The sequence below is a fragment of the Diprion similis genome, chromosome 5, assembly GCF_021155765.1.
Source record: "Diprion similis isolate iyDipSimi1 chromosome 5, iyDipSimi1.1, whole genome shotgun sequence".
Taxonomy (NCBI): Eukaryota; Metazoa; Arthropoda; class Insecta; order Hymenoptera; family Diprionidae; genus Diprion; species Diprion similis.
Window position 1 is genome coordinate 476,575 of NC_060109.1, and position 10,554 is coordinate 487,128.

Sequence of the window (10,554 nt, forward strand, 5' to 3'; positions counted from 1 at the left end):
ACGGTTTTTCGATTATTGTTACGAAATTTTTCAAAATTTTTACTTCGGTCTTAGAAAAAAAAAAAATATTAAGGATTTTTCAAGTGTCCCGAAATAACCGGGAGTGAGATAACGAAGGATCTTAATAATATGAATTTCCTGCCAAAGCGTGTTTTTAAAACCCGGTAAACAGGGTCGAAGGATTTCAAACACTTCCGATCTCGTCCTTTGCAAGTTTTTAGCGAGTCAAGCTTCCGTCGAGGAATATATAACACGTAGGAATAATTATTGTCGAAAGCTGTATAAGACGGGCGGGTCATCGCCGAATTATTTATCCCGACGAGAGGAGGATCAGGTGGCTCAGGTTTATCTCCCGTTGCAGCAAAGGAAGAGATGACAAGTAACCCGGGTGGGGAATAATTAGGGCGTTCAAGAAGGGACAGAGGAAGGGAAAGTACCGAAGGGAATATCCGAATTAGCGCAAGCATTATACTAATTCAATAAATTAAATTCAATAAGTTCGACTGGAACAACACACCTTTCGTCGCTCTCTTTCCCTACAGTTAATTGACAATGAATCTCAGTGAAACAGATTTCGTCACTTCGGAGATTGCGACAAGTTTCGAAACTTGATAAAAATTTGGATCGCAAGAGGAGTGTGTAGTTTGAAGAGGTTTTTTTTCAATCAAGATAAAATTGGAGTTGAAATTATTCTTCGCAGCGAATTTTAATTCTTTGATTTATTTTCGCAAGAAATTTTTTGTTATTATTGCGTAATTTTAGTTCAGCGAAATACGATTTGTTAAGTATTATCAAATTTTTATCGATAACTGTTTGGTTGAACAGAATCTTGATACTATTAATAAAATATTGATTTCGCCAAATCCAAATATACGTTTCTTAACGGTAAATAAACTCTTTTCTCTATGCATCCATCCCGAAGATATATTTTCTCCGATAATATTTTATATCCGACAGAATTGGTCATAAAGTCAGATGAAATCGAACACCATGAGATTTAAAATATGAAGGAGGTTGTTTTTTTTTTTTTTTTTGTTCCATATACTATTTTTGTGAGCCAGAATTTTTACTGCAAGCAAGAAAGTAAATTTTGAAGGAAAATCACGCGGGAAAATAGTTTCACGTGCTGCGAGACAGAACGCGTGAAAAGAGAAAGAGAGAAACGAAATCGAATAAGGAAGTTATGGTTTCAAGAATTTTTTCTTCAAGATTCCGCTACGCTAAGACAAGTTGAAGACCAAGTGTGAAACAAGAGTAAAAATATTAATATAATTATAAGCACTCGACTGGCTTGTGAAGAAGCAATTGAGCATGCCTACATGACTTGATTCGGGTGGCTTGAACCATCTTTCAAAAACAGGTCAAAATAACAGTGACAAGAGGTTCGCGATATCGTGGTGATTTTTATAAATCCATCGATAAGAAATTTGTAAACTATAAATCATATTAAATAGAATTTTAGTTCAGAGCTAATTAAAACGTTGCAGAAATCCGAACGAGCAAGAAACGTGCGAAATATTATATCAAAAAAAAAAAAAAGCAAATCATACCGATCGCTTCGACGGTGAAAATTTCCTGCGTTGAAATCGAGAAATCGCAGCGTTGCATCCAAAGTCCTGATTCCATGACGTAGAAGAGCTCCGGATCTGATTGTGGGGGTTCGAAGCACCCTTTTCCAAAAAATAGGTGACACTTCGCTGCGGGAGTTGGGGCTGGATGTATTAATTCTTTCCTGCAAAAATACGGAAAACGGTCACACATCGTCGATTCATTTCCGGGGCAGCATTTCGCATTTTTTCATGCAAGAGTAAAAGGTACGTCATCATTTCAATAACGCGAATTTCATTACACAGAAGAACCTTGTCAGCTTTGTTGTTCTCCTCAACGCGCGTTGAACGGCGTACACGATCTGCTACAGAAAGATGCAGGGATTCGACGGTCGAAAGTTCTCGACGCTTCGCAGAGGATGAGAAAACCGTAATTCTTGCCACAGATAACGCGATAATACGCAGAAGGCACTGAAATCAAGAAAAAAGTTCAACACTCACCCGTTTGCTCTGCAATCTCACGCTCCTCGCTTCGGGGTCCGATGACGAGTGAAGTACGCCGCAGCTGCATATCGACCACCTTCGCACCGTCGTCGAAACTCACCCTCCACGGTTCCAAATCACAGAAGATACGCACAGTCTAGCGTTCTCGGACCTTCGAGAATCTTCTTGCACGAGCAAAATGCGGTGGATCGTTCCAAACTCGCCGCCGCGAACGACGCGAGCCTCGGAAGCAAACAAACTTCCCGTTTGTCAGCGAGAAGCGAGCCTTTCCGTTCGACGCCACCGTCAGCCGCGTTGCTACGCGTGGTAAACGGATGAAAAAATGAGTGACGCCGTCCAAATAGACAGGACGACCGCCGAGTCTCGTTCAAACACGAAAAACTACGCCGTACAACGGAATAATGTATAACACGTGAACGTACCTGCAACGCGTGCGACGTTTTTCCACTAAATTCAGGTCCAAACACGGTAAAAGCCTTGCAACGCCTTCGTTTCCCGCTGGCCCCCGGAGCTGAGTGAAGTTGGCCGTGGCTGGTCGGCCGATCCTCAAATTTTTCTCGCCTGGCGCTCGGTGACGAGTGAAGTTGGCTGTGACTGGTCGGCCGATTGTCGGACTTTTCTCGCGGCGCCCGGTGACGAGTGAAGCTAGCCGTGGCGGGTCGGCCGATCGTCAGATTTCTTTGAGCTGCGTTCAGCGTCGGTGGTCACGTGGTCACGTGGTCACGTGGTCACATGGTCACGTGGTCTCAAAATAATAACAGAGATGCGGTAAATGAGTCTAAACTCGTCTTTCGATCAACGTAACTATGTACCAGAAGTGACTAACAATAAGTGACAGACTCTCTGTTTCTACGCACCGGATTGTTTATCTTTCACGCAATCGCCACATAATATTTCAGTGATCGCCACTCGACACCAGTCAGACGATCGCATCGAACACAGGCACGCGTCGCACGGACAAACGGGAAGTTTATTCCTTTGCGGCCGCTGCGTCTTTGGGCAGACAAGTAATTCAGATTAATCTACCACGTTTCGTACGTCGAAAAAGATTCTCGAAGATGTTAGAAGGTTCTTCTCTGCGGAAATGTTACGACTTCGTGACCGCGGGCGCTGAACTGGCTGAACGCAGCTCAAGAAAAATCTGACGATCGGCCGACCAGCCACGGCCAACTTCACTCAACTCCGAGCGGCAGGCGAGAAACGATGGCGTTGCAAGGCTTTTAACGTGTTTGGACCTGAATTTAGTGGAAAAACGTCGCACGCGTTGCAGGTACGTTCACGTGTTATACATTATTCCGTTGTACGGCGTAGTTTTTCGTGTTTGAACGAGACTCGGCGGTCGTCCTGTCTATTTGGACGGCGTCACTCATTTTTTCATCCGTTTACCACGCGTAGCAACGCGGCTGACGATGGCGTCGAACGGAAAGGCTCGCTTCTCGCTGACAAACGGGAAGTTTGTTTGCTTCCGAGGCTCGCGTCGTTCGCGGCGGCGAGTTTGGAACGATCCACCGCATTTTGCTCGTGCAAGAAGATTCTCGAAGGTCCGAGAACGCTAGACTGTGCGTATCTTCTGTGATTTGGAACCGTGGAGGGTGAGTTTCGACGACGGTGCGAAGGTGGTCGATATGCAGCTGCGGCGTACTTCACTCGTCATCGGACCCCGAAGCGAGGAGCGTGAGATTGCAGAGCAAACGGGTGAGTGTTGAACTTTTTTCTTGATTTCAGTGCCTTCTGCGTATTATCGCGTTATCTGTGGCAAGAATTACGGTTTTCTCATCCTCTGCGAAGCGTCGAGAACTTTCGACCGTCGAATCCCTGCATCTTTCTGTAGCAGATCGTGTACGCCGTTCAACGCGCGTTGAGGAGAACAACAAAGCTGACAAGGTTCTTCTGTGTAATGAAATTCGCGTTATTGAAATGATGACGTACCTTGTACTCTTGCATGAAAAAATGTGAAATGCTGCCCCGGAAATGAATCGACGATGCGTGACCGTTTTCCGTATTTTTGCAGAAAAGAATTAATGCATCCAGCCCCAACTCCCGCAGCGAAGTGTCACCTATTTTTTGGATTCGGAGCTCTCTACGTCATGGAATCAGGACTTTGGATGCAACGCCGGAATTTCTCGATTTCAACGCAGGGAATTTTCACCATCGAAGCGATCGGTATGATTTATTATTTCATATGAAATTTCGCACATTTCTTGCTCGTTCGGATTCTTGCAGCCATATAATTGGCGCTGAATCGAAACTCTAGACAAGGCTAAAGTTGGTGACGTTAACGTAACAAAACATCAGACAAAATTCATCATTGAGCAATTCAAGAATGACTTGCAACGAGTTGGTTGTTTAAATTATTCAATATGTATAATACGTAAGTTATTTTGTTTATAACAATTTACTAAATTTCACACTATCTTGAACGTGCGAAATAAAGATTTTTCCCAAACATGCATCGTTACAATAACGTACTAACTTCATCCTAATAACTGTAGTTAACAAAGTTCAATCGCTCTATAACTTTCTTATCGATGTATTTGAAAAATTTGTCACGATTTCGCACACTTTCGTCATTGATTTTTAAGTCTATTTTGAAATGATTGTTACAGTAACCTGCGAACAATTATACACGCTTTCTCAATTTCTCTTTTATAACTTTCTGAAAAAAAAAAAAATGACAACGCGCAGTTTGAATTCTGTCAAATGTATGTATTACATAAATATCAACGTCCCTCTGGAAGTAAACAAAATTGCTTCCAAGCGAGGCGGAGTCGAATAAAGTGCTTAACGAACGATTTATTCAATAATTTTTCTCTGCTGTCGATGACGTCATAAAGTAGGTACCCAACACATCGTCGTATTCGGCGACTTGTTCACGCAGAAAAAACAAATATCCTTCAACTTTCATTGACCGTTCACAGCAGAATTGCAGGGGTAAAGTAATTCCGCAAGCTCGAAACAGCTCGACCGTGAAAATTTTTTTCAACCCCTGTACGAAAATTATTGTTTCGATTTTGAAACTGTGCTTTTAAAGAGAAAATTATACATGTATTATATATGTATATATATAAGTGTACCCTGGTTACGCTATTCGCTGGAGCAATTCTTCAGATCAAGAAGCGAAGAATTCGCGACATAAACGGTTCTTCGTTCCAACTCATATTCCTCGAAACCGCGAGATCTTTCGGGCAATATATCAGACCCTCGCTGGACTGTCAAGTTTATTCACTCGTCTTGACGCAGATCGAGAGCAAAGATTCCATCGACCGGGTTCGAATGAAAATTATACGTCGCAGCAAGAACGGGGTTGCGTCTTTGTTTTTACGGATCGTTAAGCAGATCTCGTCGAGCTCGAAAATATCCGGTGCCAAGGTCTTCTCCTCGGCTTCCATCGAATCTTCACTCGATACGCGATGACCCAGAAAAAAAGGAACGATGCGACTGACCCGTGGAATTTGGCTGGACGTTTTTTTTTTTCTTTCTTCTTTTTTTCCTGAGTTTTAGACACGCGCGCGATGAGAATGAAAATTTGAGCAGATTTTACTCAAAATTGCATCAAAGGAGGTAATAGAGGATATTTCGCTCTGCAGTTAGTGGTTTTTAACGGAGTATATTTTGGCAAAAAACTTGAGATCTGTCTCTTTTACTGCAATTTTTAGTGCAATCTTCTCTTTTGTCCTCTCTGTGCAACTGGCAAAAAATAAATAAATGATATTGCAGAAACGGTCCTTGAAATCGATATCTTGGAAGAATTTGAAATAATTTCCTCTTTTCTTTTCTCGTTTTACTAGAAAATGAAATTCTTGGAATATGTGAAGATGATGATTCGAGTCAAAGAAATATACATATAATCCCTCAGTGAGTACGAAATGAAAATATCTCGTTGCGGAATAACTTGGATTTCCTTTGACGTTGGAAAGAAATTATTTCATTGACCGAAGAAAAGTTTAATTCGTGGCAGTCTGGCTTTTATAGGGATCAAGAATGGATATCAGTGTTGCTCGTGTTATAATAATTAATTCAAAGCAAACAGCGTCGGTAAAAAATTTATTTTTCTCGCATTCTAGAGTTTCGAAAACTTAAATGTTCGTTGATATTAAAAAAAGGGATTCTCGACCAAAACCGCAATATTTTTCTTAAACCACCAAAGATGATGAAAACTTTCTCGTGTTTTTCATCCGATTCTAACGTTTTTGGGACTATTTTATCCGCCCTAGAATTCTCAATAGATTGTCTGCAAAAAAATCAGAAATTACATTTGCGCTTTAAACCTCTACTGCGAGCTAAATTTTGTTGAATGGTTTTTGAAAATTGGTAAAAATTTGGCCACCAAAAAAAAAAAAAAAAAGAAAAAAAAAAAAAGAAAACAAAAAATGTCCGAGAACATAGTAATCGAAAAAAGAAAAGCAGAGTTCGATTTTCATTCATATTCGCTATCACCAACGGAAGTAAGATTGACGTAGAATTTCTTTAACGAATTTAGTTTCTCCTATTAAAAAAATCGCTAGCGTATCGCTCCCAAAAGTTTTCTTGGAATAGAATTTTTCTTCACACATTTTTTAGTCCTTCGAAAAGTAAAAAACTTGATACCACCGAAATTTCACCGAAGTCTCTCCTTAATATTTTGATTTATAAGTCAAACGATCGGTCGTCTCTGCATGTTACTCTGATAAAAAAAAAAAAAAAAAAAAAAAATAAAACAAAAAAGAAAAAAAAGGAAGAAAGAGAAACAGAGGCGAACAATTTTCGGGTTTTCGAAACGTAACGCCAATTCGATCCGACGTATGTATATTGTATACGCAGGGATCGATACGCGTCTTTTCGCCGTTCCACTTGTCACCCCAAACCCCATTCGGCGATTCTTCTTTCCATCGTAACCAGCGGCTCGTTTCTGCGTGTATCGTAGCTATAGTATCGTTTTTTTCCGCGGTTCTCGACATCGGGAGATGAAGAGAGAAGGAGAGATGAAGAGAGAAAGAGAGGACGCGGCTCTTTGGTATCCACCAGGGTAAACGTCGATCGAACCTCCCTCTCACCCTCCCTTTCTCTCTCTCTCTCTCTCTCTCTCTCTCTCTCTCTCTCTCGCCGGTAGCTCGTCTTAACGACTAACAAGCGAGGATCGATGTCGAACTCTGGTACGAAACATTCGCACATGCACATATACATACTCGCATATATACGACGAAGTAGGACAGCCGATAAATGCGCGGGGCTTGCTGTCAAGCGTTTATTTCATTTGAACCGAGACCATTCGTTGCTACGTTCGGAAGGCTTGACAAATGTGCCCTTACTTTTATATTCTCCGTTTATTCCTTTTCCACCCCCCCTCTATTATAGCTGGTCGCGTATGTCCTTTCTGCAGTCTTATTCGATCCTTCGTACGTTTTATTATTTATATTTTTACCTGCCAGGTGAAACTGTACTTCGTTGACGAGGATTTTCATTCCTTCCGAATTTTTAGTTTTCGGAAATTTTTTTATAAATATCAGAAAGTTTTACATCCGCGAAGATTGTTTCGAGAATTTATTTTGCAAACTTTAACCTTTAGATGGTAACTGGATTGGTCACTCCTACCTGGTGTTGAAAAAAAAAAAAAAAACATTTAAGGGTTGAATTCGCGAAATGACGCGTTTGCAATTTTTTTCCCATCAATTTGCGAAGACTTCTCTTTTTCCCTGGTGGCAACTCATAGTCAGCCTCATCAACGGACGTGCATAATATTCACGTTTTCGAGTTGGTACATTTAGATTAGGATAATCGCATCCCCCGTTATAGCTTGGGTGTAATAACCGTTGGGTCAAGAGGCTGCTGCTGAAATTAGGCAAACGGTAAATCTGGCTTAATTGTAAAGTTTCATCACAGTCTAGACCCGGTCTACAAATACCAGAGCTTAATTTACCCCTGAATTTATCCTGAAATTTCAACTATATGCACAAATTTACCTTCGGAAATCCTTCGGAGGAACGTGCAAATTTTAGTTGAATTAATTGAAACGAGTACAGAAGCCGAGCAACGTTTCTGATTTCGGTTTTTAATTTTGTTTAAAAAAAAATGTGATTCCACAATCATTAATCGCTGAAACAGTGCTCTGAATTATTTCAGATTTTTTATTCAACTGCTGGAAATGATTTTGAAAAGGATCTTTATAAAAATTCTTAACAAATTCTCGAAAACTGATTTTATAATACATATTCAAATGAAGATACAATTTTTTTAGAATTTTACAAAAAGATCGTTATCAAAATCACTCTTTCAATATTCATAAATAATTGAATAATCTGAAAAAATTCAGGGCACTGTTTCAGAGTTGAAAACAATTGCAGAAAAAAACAAATCTGAACAAAACCAAAATGGTGAGGCTCAGACGTTTGTTAGATTCCCATGGAATTTCCCATGAACACATATATATATATATACCTGAGGGTGTATACAATTGTGTGATCACAACGTTGTGTAACATAATCCCAACCATTCGGGAAAGGTTTAATTACGACTTTCTCATAATTCAAAGAGATTTCCGTCCGAACCAAAACGAAAGATAATTCAACGAAACGGTTGTTAAAAATGTTTGAAAAAACTTCAAACAGATATAAAAAAAAAATAAACATACTCCAAAATCATTTTCAATCTGTTAATATGAACTATTTTTCATTCAGGATCTAAAGTACATTCGAACATCGAACGAAAACTCTCATTTTTACATCAGTGTTCAAGCGCTAGAGGCTAAAATTTTTGCAAAAATAAAAAGGAAGAAAAAAAAAAACACACACACACACACACAAACCTTCGCGCTTAGTACAAGAAAGTAAATATTTTCGACACGCAACGAAAACTTATTTTTTTTTTTTGTAAATCGTCACAAAGTGTAGCAAAGAGGGATGATTATAAAAATTCCAAAGTAAAAAACAAAAAACAAAGAAAAACAAGAAACCTCAACTTTTCTCACTCTTTTCTTCTTTCATTCATTCCTCGTCCGTTATTTTCCTTCTTTTCTCCCGTTTTTGTTTTTGTATAATTTATTTTTATTTTTTCTTTCCTCTTCTTCTATTTTCCCCTCCCGCGTTACAGGGCATTACTCGCACACGAATTGCGCGGTATAACTGTGAGGGTGAGCACGTGTGTAGAACGACGTGGTGTCGAGCTCTAGCCACCCCTCGCGACCCCAATCGCTGCTTCACGTGGACGGTGCTCAGCGTACCGTAGGCTCATTTGATTAGCTATGTTACCTGTGTGTGCCACGTATCAGGAAGCTATGGTGCGTTCAGGTTAAATCTGCCACAAAGTTCTCGTCGGAGTAACCATGTAAGAGAAAAGGAAAGAACGAAAAACAACAACAACAACAACGACAACGACAACAACGACAACAACAACAACAGCAGCAGCATCGCTAACTACGGCAAACAGCCGATAAACTTTGAACGAAAAAAGGGATGAAAAACATCGATGCGTTTAGGGTGCGAAGAGAGAAAAAAATAATAAAAAATGAAAATATCACAGACAAAAAAAAAATTGGAGGAGTGACGAGAAGAGAGAGTGAGAGAAAAAAAAACAAACGAAAACAAAAAACGCGAGCTGTTAAGTTCGTTCAATTTTTTTTTCTTTTCTATCAAATTCCTTCAAATTTGACTTTTCGGTGAGAGTGATTGACGAAAATTAAACTTGAGATTTTTATGAAAAAAAGAAAAATCGATATTTCAAAGAGTCAGAATGAAAGGTTTCTTTTCGAAATTTTAGCTTTTTGTATTTTCTTCTTATCTGATCGATAGTTTTGAATATTTCCTTTTTCATTGTCTGAGTTATTTTTCTGCTCTTCTTTTTTGTTTCGTTCCGTTTTGCCTAATAGAACAACGTCGGATCTCAAGGGTTGAAAGAGGCTGAAGAAGAACATGAACCACATTTTGAAAATATTAGCAATATTTGAAAGTTGTGAAAATCATCTTTTACAAATTTCAAAATACATTTATCGTTACTACAAAAAATCCCACGCATCTCAGGTTTTATAAGAACCTCTGGGATATCTCAATTTTGAAATTTCCAAATTACAACGCCCTTGAGGCAGTGGTGAAAACATTTTTTCCAACTCGGCCCTTTAAAAAAGTGCAAGAATTTGGGAAAAAAGTATCGCAGGGGATGAATCCGTAAATTTTTACTTCAAGCAATGCATGCAGACGAGGTAGAACTCTCTTCTCACTACCCAAGCACGTATCTCTAAAAAATTTCGCCGTCTTAGAAGCAGGTGACTCGAGATTCTCACCCCCTTACGTACACTTCCACCCGAGATCGTCTCTCTCTCTCTCTCTCTCTCTTATTATATCGGTCCTATAGATGCGCCCAAGTGTGTGCTAAATCTGAAACGATTTTTCTCTCATATTCTATCGCGTCTCTTTTTTTTTTTTTTTTTCAACATTTCAATGTGTTTTTTAAATAATAAAAAATGACTTCTATAAAAATCATTGAGCGTTATTTTGAATTTTCAAAAGTATTCAAAAATTTTTGCTTCACCCTT